General features: G+C 39.3%; 1 protein-coding gene across 1 annotated transcript in view; it reads left to right on the top strand.

Moving 5' to 3' along the window:
- The first annotated feature begins 980 nt into the window (after positions 1-980).
- Positions 981-15460, top strand: part of tenm2b (teneurin transmembrane protein 2b) — a 217769-nt gene continuing 203289 nt past the window's right edge. The window contains exon 1 of the mRNA XM_057360479.1: positions 981-1271. The gene's annotated coding sequence lies outside the window, so the exon portion shown is untranslated. The remainder of the gene's footprint in view (positions 1272-15460) is intronic.

The following is a 15460-nucleotide window of genomic DNA, read 5'->3' as shown; positions in this document are numbered from 1 at the left end:
ATGATTTGGCGTACTTACTAACCGGGTTAGATCAGTGCTGTATTTGTTTTGTGTTGCCTTTCTGATCTCTGGCCTCCATTTCCATTAGCTGCATTTCACTGGAGGCTTGTCTTTGCTTACAGGACCGCGATATGCCATCATCAAAAGCGGCTAAGACTATTTTTCCAGCCGTGTTTTGGAGAAAAACATGTTTGTAACATATTGCAGACAGATATTCTGGATAGACATGTGATTACCTCCTCCCCAAAATCCAGCTTGACATTCGTGAGTGGAGATTCAGTCAACTGATTTTCATCAGTTATGCAGACACAGGACAGACAGTTACATAAACAAAAGAAAGAGAATTTTAATCATCTGCCAGGAGGTGATTTCTGTGGATTTGTCTCACGAATGCTTAATGCCAAAGACAAAATGTTGCAAAAGAGAAACACACACACTTTGCCTTTTTGATATTGAAAACCAACCTTAGTTTTATTACAGTAAAAGTAAAGGAACCATGATTATTTGTAATGCTGGATTTGTAGTCAAACCATACTAACCACAATTTGTTTTACTTAATTTCCCTTTATTTCAGACTCAGCTGGCTCCATATCAAAACAAAAGAGCACACATACAATACATGGTTAGCCCACTTCACTTTTATAATAAAACCATGGTTAGTTTGTGGTTGCTACAATTTGACCACAATTACCATGATAGTTAAACTATAGTTGGTGTAGTAAAACCACGGTTAATTTCGCAAAAGGTTTTATACTATATTTACATATTCATTTAGCAGACGCTTCCAAAGAGAGCAACAAATACAACAAAAGCCCGCACTTTTAACGCGTCACCTTAAACATGCAAGTGCTTAAAACAGCAAAAAGCAGATTAAAATGTCGGATACTGTAAGATGAAAACATTTCTGCCTTGTTTTTCCATCACTGAGCTCGAGCGCGTGTGCGATCTCAAGCCCCCCGCCGACGGTTAAAGGTCCACGAATGACAACACTACACATGTGCTTGATGTACTACTATCAAACAACTCGCTTTCATTGCGAGACGCCGTGGACATTCACGTCGGATGGTTGATCGTTTATCTTAGTTGTAGCCTCTGGACGAGCGTCGGTGCGGTTTCAGCTTTATAACAGACTGATTGACTGAAGTGTGTGATCTGAAACGGAGAAACAGCGCGCGAGCGAGCAAACACTCCGACGTGAGCGAGGACTAAACTTCTCAGCGAGAGGGAGAAAGAGAAGATGTGCTTATAAAAACACTCGTCCTTCTTAACAGGTAAGTTATCGATATAGGTCATTTTTTCCGAGTGTCGTTTTAAATTCCTTCACACTGTCACGGTATCAGTAACGTTATGTGTGTGTATGTTGTCATCTCATCTGCAGCGGACGGTTGCGGTGGTCGCATACAAACACATTGACGCTGCGGTGCATGAACCTGACACAATCTGACACAATAACGCATTATAAAGGCTTTACTTAAACAACATTAATCCAGACGTTTAGCATTATATGCACGTTGTGTCGTGTATATTTGCAGACTTCTTACAACAGTTGACATTAATCAACCTGTAACCAGCTCTAGATCGTTTGCGTTTTGTCTTCATACAGTTCAAGCCAATGTAATGTATGCACGTTAAGAAGTAACGAGACGCTGGTTTGCATGTTTTAGATACTGTCATAATGTCCGAAGCAAAACATAAGCTGTTGGCTGAGTGTTTGGTCTCAGGTAAAGTGCACTTTATAGATGTATTTCTTCGTGGCATTAGCAGGAGATTCAGCTGTGGGCTTGATTTCTTTCTATAGAGCTCTGGTGGTCAGCTGCCTCAGTAAAAGGTTTAGTAATGGCTTTACAGTGTCTGAGTGACTCGCTCATTTATCATCACCTTTGACACATCTATCATGTTAGAGCCTCTCCAGGGAAGGTGCTGTTTCTTAAAGGGAAGTGAGAGACAAACTCGCTGTTGTCCTCGGCATCTTAAAAACATCCCAGTGTCCAGATATAAGTATACCTTTGCCCTTGCTATTTCTTTGTTTACTGTATCTCTCTTCCTCTCTGTTGTAGTTTAGAGACAGTTCACACAATACAGTAAAGATGTTGTTTCTTCATCTTTGTTGTTTCAAACCTGTATGACTTTTTCATCAAGATAAGACATTTAAAAAGTGTTGATGCTGCTCTTTGTTCTATTTAGTGTAAATAGAGATGGTATGAGGGTGTTAGTTGCTAACATTCTGCTTTAGAAGCTATTTTGAGAAATGTCTCAGTGGTGCCTATACAATAAAGTCAATGTGGTCCGATTTTTTTTTTTAATGAAAAAAAGTCATACAGGTTTGTGATGACATGAGGGTGAATAAATGATGAAAGAAATTGTTCCTTTTTTGAGTGAACTATCCCTTTAATAATAATTCTTCTTTGAAAAGCCTTTACAATGAAGAAAAACGCTTAAAAATGATACCAGCTGATTGCATTGCAACACAACGCAGCAAAGCAGGTGGACAATGAGTCATACACAGCCGTCATTGTGTTTGCACATTTGTGTCCGGACAAATAGCAACTGTTCATTTAGATGTAGCGTTAGATGCATTAGTTCATAAACTGAACAATTGATGGAGTCGGGTACTTCATTCCCTGGTCATCTGCAACTTGGAAAACTCTTTCGACCACGTCTTACAGCGGCGCCCTATCAACAGAACAGCTTACATCAAATTACAATGCACGAGTGTGGGCGACTTGTGTAAACATATCTCTGCCGAGAGAACTGAATATGACATTTTTATGTTAAGAGTATTGCCCCGGCATTCCAGGGTCTTACAGATGTAGCCAGCTATTCCCTGCGCTCTGCAGATTAGAGGATTAAGAGATATAGCCTGGAGTTTGTGCAATATCCATAATGCCTGAGCAGTAACACAGACACTAGTGGAAAAAGTATCCAGCGCTGTGTCTCTCATGCGCCGGGAGACATTTGCGACCGTCCGTTTGCTGGCGATAACTGGCCTACCTGCCTCTGGCCTAGTATTTCTGTACACTTTCATTGACTGATCCACTTATTTGTTCATGGTAACTCTCTTGTGTAATTTGTAAATACTACAGTGCTCGCCACAGTGCAGCAGTGTTTTGTTGAGGTCACTGTGAATAGAAACATTTATTTAGTAGGTGGTTTTGTTTAAAGCGAGTTTCTTTCTGTAGCTCAACAGTTAAAGCATCTCACTAGCAATGCAGCAGTCATGGGTTTGATTCCCAGGAAACATGCATACCACTAAAAAATGTATAGCTTGAATCCAATTTATGCAATTCGCATTAAATATATGCGAATATATGTACATTCATGGAACTCAAACTCATGACCCTGTCATTGCAAGCGTCATGCTTAACCATTTACTAAAACTGAGGAAAACAGGGCAAGTGGTAAAATCATTAGGATAGACTTTTTAATGTGTAAAATCCATTTATTTAATGAATAAATCCACCATTACTGAATGAATGAATGTATTGCTGACTGTACACAAAAGCGCTTTACAATCATATGAGGGGGGTCTCTCCTCAACCACCACCAGTGTGCAGCATCCACCTGGATGATGCGACGGCAGCCACAGTACAACGGCGCCAGTGCGCTCACCACACACCAGCTATAGGTGGAGAGGAGAGAGAGGAGTCAATTCAGAACAAAGAACAAAAGTCAATCAAATAGCCAAAAAACTGTGCAAGTGCATTAAAGGGATACTTCAACCAAAAATGAAAATTCTGTCATCATTTAGTTCCAAATCAGCATAAATTTCTTTGTTCTGATGAACACAAAGAAAGATATGTGGAAGAATGCTTATAACCAGACAGATTTTGCCCCCCATTGACTACCACAGTAGGAAAAAATACAATGGTAGTCAAAAGTGCCCCAGAACCGTTATCTGTCTTACATTCTTCAAAATGTCTTATTTTGTGTACAACAGAACAAAGAGATTTACAGATTTGGAACAACTCGAAGGTGAGTAAATGATGTCAGAATTTTCATTTTTGGGTGAAGTATGCACTATGAACTGTCACTTAAATCAAGGGTTCCCAAAGTAGGGGTCGGGACCCCCAGGGGGTCGCAAGGGTGATTTCCAGAAATCATTTTTTATTAGGATTTTTTAAAATTATTTAATCAATAAGTGTAACAAAATATACAAATATTAGTTAAGTTAAAAAGAAAACCATGCAAATAAAAAGCCACCAGCCTTTGGAATTTCCTCCCCCTCGATCGTGACCCCTGAGGTGATTATTTGTCGAAATTAAATGTTGGTTAATATCGACCAAAGACAACACAGGGAGGCCAGCGGAGGAGGGTAGAGAAGCGCTGCAGTCAGAAAGGCCATCGTCCTCAGGTACGAAAAGAGGCTGCCGTTTGCATAAAGAGGACATCCATCAGCACTCGAATCAGTTCGATGAAATTTGACCATCTGTAGTAAATGACTAGTAAATAACTATAAAGTCATATTATGTTAGACTGTGTTATTGTGCAGTTGCGCGCAATGTTTGTATCCTTTACCCACCTCTGAGGATAGTGGGGGTCTCGAGTCCCTGGCACTGTTATTTTGGGGGTTGCGGGCTGAAAAGTTTGGGAACCCCTGACCTAAATCTCTATTTCATTAGTGAAATATTACAAAGCCTCAGCCATTATTGGCATTATTTCCATCAACATTAAACCCACCTTGACCTTTTGTTTACCTAAAGCGGGGCATGTTGTCACAATAGGGGTAGATTGAAAACTGCAGAGGAATCTGACATTTAAAAAAGTTACGGTTACTGAAATATAGCCCTTGTGAAATATTCCCTTTGTGACAACTAACCGTGGCCTCCCCTATACATTAATTCCTTTCAGAATTTGATATGATTCTGTTGTGTTGGCTTGTAAATCAAGAAAATCCATTTGGCTTAATTTGTTAAGCACTCATTAGAGCTGGGAACAGGTTTTTGAATTAAGTCGGGCTTACTTATAGCCTTGAATGCCAGACCGTGAAGCCGGGTTTTCATTTTTAATGCATAATTTCATTTGATTTCTCTCTCTTATTGAATCCTTTGAAGTAAATGAACCTTTGAACTAAATGAAACGGCCAGTGAGCTTAAATGTTGAGCCGATGCACTGATTGGTTTTTTCATTTTCGTTGTTTCTAAGGAGCAAGACGGAGAACTCTTCATAAGGGTCGAATCAAATGCGGCGTGATGCTCTGACAAAAGAGAATTTCACGACGCGTCGCCTGCTTCCAGATTGCGGCTTGTTTGGAAGGCGTTTGCCATGGCAACAGGGCACTGCTTTTATGCATATTTCTTGAGGGTAATTGAGATTAGATCAACACAGTACAACTTCAGTAATAAGGTCTGAGTTATTTATTTGATAAAACCATTTGGTGTCAGAACAATAAACACATAAACAGGCTAACTGTAGAAATCCAATGAATATTTTGTACATGCCACTTAGCAGTTGCTTTTTTCCCAAAAGTACATTGTGTCCTAACCAGGCTTCTGTCTTTTACTGTAACCCGTTCACCTTTGAACCCTGAATCCCTCTTATTCTTGAACACTTTGCCACCTGCAAGATAATGCCAGACTTGTTTTATCACTTGTACAATTAGTTCATCCTTCTCAGAAGACTTCATAAAGATCCTATTAAATCAACGTATCCCAGGGAACAGACATGGAGCTCTGGCTTAGAGCTAATGGAATATTGTCTAAGTTAATAAAAGCACACAATCAATTATTCGTGCTGGCTGCAAGTTGAAAATAACTCTTTTAAAGAACAGCGATTTCCTGCTTTCCTTGCTCTTGGTCATAAAGGAATCATTGAAATCCCATTTAAGATATATATAGTAGCTGAAAATGTCTGAGGCTTTGTAATATTTCACTAATGAAAAAGAGATTTAGGTGACAGTTCATAGTGCTCTGTATTAATGCACTTGCACAGTTTTTTGGGTACATGGCTGTTTGATTGACTTTTGTTCTTAGTTCCTAGTTTCATATCTTTTCTCATCTTAGGCTCTGCGCTGCAAAGTGTTTAACATTGATCACCTTTCTTTGAAATGTGTATTGAAAACACTATGACATCAGAAATTATAGCACGAGACATTTAAATGTAAAGGTGAAAGCAAAAATATGCAGTGATGGACATTTATGTCATAGCAAGACAACAGGCAGATATTTCTAAAATTGCTGGCAAAAAGCAGAATTAAATAGCATATTTTTGATCAAAAACGAAACCTGACATAAACGGTACCATAACGTTGGTTTGCCAAGCTTAAATTGCGATAAAATCACCTTTATTCGAGCAGCCATATTGAGCGTTGCATTCATCCCCATTCTTTATAATGGCAGTGCCGCATCTTGTTAATATCTGTTAGTTTTGACGGAACTGAGCAACAGTCTGCTTTACTCCTTGCTACGTACGCCCACACTAATCCAGATACATTTGAAAATATTTTTTTTGTTTCAAAACGCTCTTTGTCCACACTAGCATTTTCTAGTATTTTCCAAAAGCTTCTCATCTACCCTGAACCGTCTGAAAATGCTTACATCTTACACCGTATCCTTACCAAACGCGATGCGATGAGATTCCTGCGATAAGCCATTTGTTTGTCCATACCAAATGCGAAAAAGGGGCGGGACGCGACAATCAATCACAAAACGCAGCTAATCGGAACAGTTGTTCTCTGTTTGATTAACATGGAAAAGAAACCTTTTATCGCATGTCGCGGCGTCGCATCGCATTTGGTTAGGACATGGTGTTACTTATGTGCAGTAGGGTGATGTAAGATGCTTCGAGATTTATTTACTTTCCGCCTCTTTGAAACGTCTCGGCATAGTCAAGAAAAGGCACATGATGTATTGTTGTTCGTCTCCTTTAAGAAAATGACTTTTTCAGCATGCTGTGCTGTTAAGTTTGAGACAGACATGTAGCACGTTCATAAGACGAACATTGAGTAAAGTATTACGTTTTTCTACCACATTCTGTTGTCCGCATTTTAAATGGACAGACAATAAGGTGGAGTTGTTGCTGTGGGTGACACAAGTTGCAAAAGCAAGTAAAAATTGTGAGCAAACACGGTCTCCTTTGAAGAAATGTGATCTTAATTATTTACAAACTGACATTAACGCTATCAAAGAGCAGGCCGAACACCTGCGCAACATGACGAAAAATTCAAATTTATCCACTTTAGAAAGCGTTTTGTTGACAAAAATGCCATCTTGGGGTGGACGGAAGGCCAAAACCGTGAGAAAAAGATGTGATTTCAAACGAAAATGTATTAGTGTGGACAGTCTGAGTAAGGCCTGTTAAACTGAAGGGTTTATTTGGCATTATACAAATTAACATTTAGCATTCAATGTAAAGAGCTTTAAATGATATGCATCAGTCAAGAAGGCAAACTGCTTAATTGTGGGCAGTTGTTGTTGAAAAATTGTAATGACTGAATTACTCGAGCCTTAATTGCTAGTGCATTAGTGTGGAATCAAGAGCCATATGACAGGCCTTCATTCTTATTACTTTCTCTCTTAAACGTTTTGTGTTTAGACCATTAGAAGCTCAATGCTCATTCATTTGTCAGTATCGTGATGTGCGTTGAAGGCCACGTCTTGGATTGCGCTGTATAGCTACCAATAAGAGCAAACCGGCAAGGAACAGTTGACCACAAATCGCTCCGAATGATAATACCCTTGTCATGTTTGTGATCCAGATGTATTTGTTTAAATAATTCTGAATGATTTCTGAATCAAATATGCTTTGGTGGGGGTGGAAATGGGTTAAGGTGCTTACATGAAAGCCTGATGTAGCAGGTTGTCAGTCATCGTCTGTTGCCTCACGGTTTAACGGTGTGAAAATTATAGTCCGTCGTTAGAAAGGGAAGACGCATAAATCACCATCAGTCACTTCTCTGTTCATTATGCATTAATCTCACCGAAAACGCCTTAATATTCAAGGCATTCGCTCACTACTCAAATATTTTTCATTAAAGTCAAACTGTTGCATTTCAAATCAGTCTCGCTCGTATTACAATCTCACTAGAAATATACATAAAGTCTGACAGCTTGATTTTGTGCGGCTAATGGATTTGTTTTGGAAGTAGCTTGATAATGAACTCTTGAAGTGCCCGTGATTTACATTAAATTTTGTAGCTACACCATGACACCACGTGTGTGTGTGTGTGTGCGTTTGGTTAATAATGAGGTACTATTGCATTCTTGTGTCACCAGTTGGGACAGTTCCTGTAACTAAAGGCTGTTCATACTTGCTTTGAGTGCTTGCTATGAATCCACATTTCACTCTACTTCCTCTTGTTGCCACGTTTTTAATCTCTGTTTGTCTGCTGAAGACACTGCATAAGAGAAGCAGAATACTAGTTGTAAGTTCAATGGAGATAAGAAATATCAAGAAACTCATTATACCACAAAAGGCAATTTCACTTCTGTGAGTTAGTCCAACGTGTCCACAAACCACAACCCTGACCAACATTCAGAAACACCCAGGTTTGTGTTTTAAACAAAATGATGTCAAATTCACAATGGATTTCCCGTTGAACCACAGGAGCACAAAGGTCTTAGTGCTTCCCCAATGGAAAAAACGGAGATGCAGAAACTAAACCAAGTTGACAGCAAACAGCCAACATGCAGAGGAAGCATTTCAGTATTTTCCTTCCTGAAGACGCGTAAGGTATAATTGGCTGGAAAAACAGTGCTACACGTCAGCCTGAGAGACATAACACCATTACAGCTGTCATTTTCTGACCCATCATAAAGACCTGGCCAGAGGTGCTGAGGCCCAGCATTTTCTGTGCTACTTTGGCAATGCTATTAGAGCATTACAGCACACATCTGCATGGCCTGCAGACCTGATCCCTGAACAGAACTGAGCATCTCGTTTGTATAATGCTCTCTTATTTAATCCCTCACAAAGCTCCACGGACATTGGCGGAGGTCTTGTTTGTGGCTGCCCAGTTGTTGAGCTCCAGTTCTCCCCTGAATAACACTAAGCCCGGGTTTATTGGTACCTGTTGAAGGGGCTGATGGGGTTGTTTAGTTACTTACAGGGATTTGTCTGAATAACTGTGTGATCCAACTTCTTTAGGTTTGAAGGGATAGTTCACCTCAAAATGTAAATTCTGACATTATATACTCGCCCTTATGTTATTGCTCAGACATTTTTCTGTCGTTTCTGGATGAATTTAGAGGGATAGGTCCCCCCAAATGAGAATTCTGTTATCATTTACTCACTCTGAAGTTGTTTCAAATCTGTTGATATAATCTGTGTATAATTTATTACACAGAAGAAGATATTTTAAAGCATGTGGGAAACCAAACAGTTCTGGGGCACTATTGACTACCATAGTTGTTTTCGTTTACAATTAGTAGTCAATATTCAATTCAATTCAATTCAAAACATTCTTCCAAATATATTTTTGTGTACAGTGTAACAATACAATTTTATACAGGTTTGAAGGGACTTGAGGCAGAATTCTCATTTTTGGGTGAACTATCCCTTTAAATTAGTCAGTTACTCATCCTTGTGTCGTTCAAACTATCTGGCTTTCTTTGATCTTTAGATCAAACCAGGAAAAAGAAGGAAATGAAACAGAAATAGTAAAAAGTGGTATTTTAGGTTTCAAGTGTGTTGTGACCTCCTTCTCAAGCTTTTAAACAATCCAAAAGCATCATAAAATAACTTTATATATCTATATATTTTACGTATTACAGTATGAAGGCACACCCTTCTTCTATATACCACTGACTGCGGTGTGCCGCAGTGTACAGCATCTGCTAAATTTAACTATTTTCACGAAGTCATGCATGCATAGAGCCCATTGCTGCTAGTAAAAGGCCTTGGATTGTGTTTCTGCTGATTAAGAGCCATTAGTCACATGACATTTACGACTCAGGTGATTGCCTGAAAAATATAAGATGGCAGCAGGCAGGTTGCATAGAGACAGAAAACAGTCCAGCCTTCTCCACTGACTTTCTATTGCGGAAGCTGCTTGTCATTTCTGACTTGTAACAAAAAACAGAACAATGTCTGAAAGCTTCTGTGTGACAAGGTGTACAGTAAACAAGCTAAAAAGAACTACGTTTTTATAAGATACCGAACCGTAAAAGCCAGACTTTAAGGAGACAAACGTGGATACAGGCATTAAGATGTGAAGCTTCAGCAGGAAGAATGGGTAAATCGCGGGATCCTGACTCACTCAGTATGCCGAACGATACGTGTGCAGTAAACATTTTGTCACTGTTAAGTCAAACGCTCGTTTTTGGGTTGACATCTTATGAAAATGTAGTTCTGGGTTTTTAGCTTGTTTACTGTACACCTTGTCACATAGCAGTTTTCTGTTTTTTGTTATAAGTCAGAAATGACAATGAGGCAGCTTCCCCAATAGAAAGTCAACAGAGAAGGTTGGATTATTTCCCCCCCGGAGAGTGTGGTTTTCAAATTATGATGCGTTGCGCGATGTCTCTATACTGCCCAAAGATAACTGGAAATGCTAAATGAAAGCTCTCTCCAGGTATTATTACTCTCTTTCCTCTTTTCTTTATTCATCATCTCTCCTTACTTTTTTCCTTCACAACTTCTGTATGAGATTTAGACAACACCAAATGTGTTTTTCTGTGCTTTCCATGTCAAAGAAATCTTTGTCACCAACATGTGGTTGTTTAGCCATCACTGGTCTGGGAGAACTGCAGTGCTCCTGACTTTAGTGGACGTCGTCTCCAGAGTCAATACCTTGCTTCAAAGCCACTGGCCAGGAGTCGCTCATGTATGCTTGTGCGTATTTAAACGTTTTGCTTGTATTTATTCTGCAGGATTGTGGACAGGCTGTTCAGCCGAAGCTCTGGCATGTTAGAGAGGCTTTATGGATTCCTAAGCGAGCAAATGTTCTATCATCCGGCAAACTATCAAATGGAAAGTGGATGGGTTTACAAAAATAGGCTGGTACACATTTACACGTACGCAAACATTCGCACTCAAGACATTTAAAGGCAGGATAGCATGTGTTCAACAAGCAATAAATAACAAATAAGGTTGTGTGTTTGTTTGGATTGGCCTTGACGTGTTTTCCTGAGAGCAACGCGGCACGGTTCGCTTCATCAGCCACTAATGGTGCGTTGTGTTTTATTCCTGTTATTTATTTATTTACTTTTAAATTAGTAGTGGTACATAAAGAACAAGAAAAGCTTTACACACTTCGCTTGATGTTCCACATTTCAGCAAACGCTTTAAAAAAGTTTCAACATTTCACTGGGGAAAAAACCTTGTTAGAATAGCGTTTTTAATTGAAATCCCATTTCCACAATGCGAAATTGCAGGTCGTAGGGCCAGCTGGTGGCGGCAGGACCGGGTCTGGATCTCTTGGCATCACGCTGCCACTAAAGTGGTGAGTTATTGTAAAACAGACGGGCCGAAAAGACGCGTGCCAGAGGGCGATCAGATCACGCTTTACAAAACCCTCCAACTGCAGAACTGTCCAAGCCGAAACTCCGTATGGCAAGTAAGACCTGTACTGCTCCGTCAAGCCACTTAGCATCCGCAGAGCGCGTTTCGTATGTGGCCTTTGATAGACTTCGGCCCACTGAACTGATTCAAAGAGCTGTTTGTTTTTTTAATAGAGATATAGCTGTGGACATCTAATGAGCCCTTCAGGCTTAACAATTAGATTACTAGCATTAAGTTTAAATTGAGTTTTTAGATTACCCCAGTCATTAAAGGGTCCCGATGCGGATTTGAAGCTGCGAATGAAGACATGAAGATGGATGCTTCACCAATTCGCATATGAGATGTTAACGAGGCTGATGAATCTAAAACATTCATTACGTCTCCCTGCAGGTCACGCTGTCACGCGGCGATCACTCGCCCGATCTCATCTCCAGGTCATGAGATTGTGCAGACAGAGACGATGTTGGAAAAGCAGTCTATAACAGAGCTTTTAATGTCTTTTTTGGTGTAACTAGCATGCTGCCTACCCCCACCATGAAACATTTCACGTATACCCTGTGGTATTTTAAATGCCCAGCAAGTGTTTCTGCAAGTGTTTATGAGTGTAAAAGATCTTTCATTTAACAGCGTGAGGTTAATGTCGCACACTATAATAGGTTCATAACACAGATGTCTTTTGCTTAAATGGATCCACAATAGATCTTTGTGTGCATTATGGCGTGCTGGGCGAGCTCATGCTACTCCGCTTGGAATCTGGAAATCATCGTATTTCTATCTATAGACTATAAAGAGGTCAACAGGATTAAGACGTTCCAATTTAAACCCTCCTGTAATCTCCTGGATTGGACCTCACAGATTAATATTTTGATAAAAGATATTCTTCCTCAGACACTTCGGGGAAAAGAGACCACTCCACCGTTCACACCGCACATAAAGCCGATTTGTATTTCAAATCCAATCTTTAGATCTGACTCTCGGCGCTGTTGTTTTGTAAGTGGTGAAGATCTGTGTGGTCTGTATTGGGAATATCGGCATCGGTTGAAATAGGAATGGTTTGGGGATTAGTGCACTGTCATATGATATACAGTAACTGTCATGGTTGTGAAAAAAGAGAAGCTGAAAATTTTGCACGTTCACATGCATCATCGTGCCATGGTTCTGAACTCTTGCTCAACATGTCAGAGGCCTGAGGCCTCACTGCACCATTTACACATTCATGCTAGGACTGCCACAATATTGCATACTATTCCGCCTGATGTCATGGGAATTAGTAACTATTTTACAAGGTGGCTAATTCATGTGAATTTTTAGTTGTGAATGAAAGAAAACATACAAATATTAGGAAAAAGCCATACTGAAGGTCTGCTGCTAATGTGCGTATCGGATTGTACAAATGTATACGAATTAGCCACCTCGTAAAATAGTTAAGAATTGCTACGAGATTGTGTTGGATTATCGTGGCCAAAGAATTTGCGCTAATGATTTTATTGCGATATCTTTTGAATTTCTTAATCAGTCAAATTCGTCTCTCTCTCTCTCTCTCTCTCTCTCTCTCTCTCTCTCTCTATATATATATATTTTTTTTCAAAATATGAGTGTAGTAGGGCTTAGAATAATTTACAATAATGTAGTATGTGTCATATTAACAACATATTAATAATCATGTTTTTTATCACGATTATCGTCGATGTATGGATGAATGTAATATGCATCATATGGATGTAATTTGAAACAGGTTTTTCAGTCTTTCAGACTACAATGACTGTAGCTGAGGTTCACCGTGAACGTAGCAAGTGTGATTGATATTAACACCGAACCCGTACCTTTTGCTTAATGTGAGAGCCAGTCTGGGTAATGGAGAGAGAAAGTAATTTTTCAGCCCGGTCAAGTACTGCATTTAAATGGCCATTTTCTCTTCTGTAATTTCCAAGGCATTAAAATGGCTGACTGCTTCATTACTTGAGTAGAATCTGATCACTTCAGTTGGATTAGTAGATCTCGCTGGTCTCCAGGGCAATCTTCCACATAATGGCACGGTGGCCGATCTTTCTGTTCGTTCTTATCTGTTTCTCACTCTCGCTCATTTTAGTAGTCTCCCTCCACACTTTACCTCAAAGACAAATGTAATCATGACATTTAAATGAATGAAGTTGGCCAGTGTAAGTATTTCAGTAATTGCTTGTAAGTGGATAAATCTGAGATGGATTCCACCTGCACTGAGCCGGAGGACGTTGGCCTACTTTCAAGATACTGTGAATTAGAAGATATGATGTATGTTTGTCAGACTGCTGGAGGCGCCCTTTTATAGCTGGGGATACATGTGTGCGTTAAATTAATAGTTTACCATAAAAATCTAAATTTTGGCAGAATTTATTCACCCTCTTATCATTCCAAACCGTATGCTGTTGTTTTTTCCCTGTGGAACACAAAAGGGGAATTTTAATAGACATGTTTCCACACCAAGATAGTTCATAACAGTCTAAACTGTGTATTATAATATGGTATTGTGTATGCTACATTTTCAAAGTTTTATATAGCCAAATTAATTTTATTGGAATACAAAAAGAGATATGGCTGTCATCCACATGACTTTGTTTTTTTTTGTAATTTGTAACCATTTCACGAGGTAGATAATTCGTATGAATTGGTACAATTTTATACGATTTGCTTTCGCGCCAGTGATGTTAGGTTTATGGGTGGGGTTAGGGGAGGGGCTTCAGAGTTGCCTTTTCTAATAATCGTACAGTACGATTTTGTACGATTCACATCATTTGAATTTATACGAATTAGCCACCTCGTAAAAAAGTTATGAATTCCTGTGAGATCAGGTTGGGGAGCAAGACAATATGTAAAAAACAGTTAAAATTTTAGGCAAAGCTATTGTGTGATGGTTACTTTATACTTACAAGGAGATTTGTGCCTGTATTCAATAATACTTTAATCGTGTATCGTGATTGATTTCCACAATATTGTTACCATAATATTGTTAAAAATACCGTACTTTCTATTATTAAATCAAGATTCAGAATGCTCAAACAAAAAATAAACCCACGATGAGAAGAATGTATAAATCTATGCATATGAAAGTGTTGCTATTGATGACAGCGAGTATGACCATTAAATGCAAAATAATGTCACGACAATACCGTATACAGCAAAAGGCCCTTACAATTATTGTGATATGAAAAATGAATACCGTCATATGCCGATTTACAGTACAAATTACCATGCAAAAATGTCAAAAGGTTTTCCTTTGTGTTCCACAGACAAAATAATATTACTGGTTTGGAAGTCATGACAGATTTCTACATTTTGAGTGAGCTATACCCACACATAAAGAGTCTGATCTCTAGCAGGTGGACACTATCACAGCTCTCTGAACTATAGGGAGTTGAAAGCACCTGCTTTATGTCTTTATGCATTTCTCCTTGATGGAGGTCTGATTGATTTCTGTCTGTCACAGGAAATGGCAGTTGCCACTTAAAATGTCCTCGCCTCCCACAACCGTATTCATGCCATACACTCTCTCCATCAGTCCTTTCTTTTTTTTGTGGTCCGTAGCATTTACAATTACTGCCGTGGGCTTGTTTTCTTCTAGTGTGGTTGCCCAGTGCTCTCAAATACAGCTGCTCTCACACATACTGGCCATTAGCATGCTGAGAGGGTCTCGGGCCTGATATCAACGCTGATTTATAGACCGGTATGAACATTAATCCCTGATTGCTCTGTAAATTGAGTCTTATAAAATGAATTACGTCCCAGCTGTATGTGGCCGATAATAAGAGTCCTCCTACGTTTTAGACGCATACGTGTAATGTGCTCCTGGCAACCTAAGCATGTTCATATGTGCACATGTAAACATATGATGATCATCATACTATACTCTTGAAGTTGTTAATTGGTCCATGATGAATTGATTTATGAATTTTGGATGTTTGGAGTATTTTTTACTTATTAACGTTTTCAAGACTGTTTTTATATGTAAGCCGTGGATATGTGGCTTAAAATGTTCTATGTGGGCTTC

Source organism: Triplophysa rosa, linkage group LG19 (genome assembly GCF_024868665.1).
Source record: "Triplophysa rosa linkage group LG19, Trosa_1v2, whole genome shotgun sequence".
NCBI classification, from domain to species: Eukaryota; Metazoa; Chordata; class Actinopteri; order Cypriniformes; family Nemacheilidae; genus Triplophysa; species Triplophysa rosa.
This window is presented reverse-complemented; position numbering and strand designations above follow the sequence as displayed.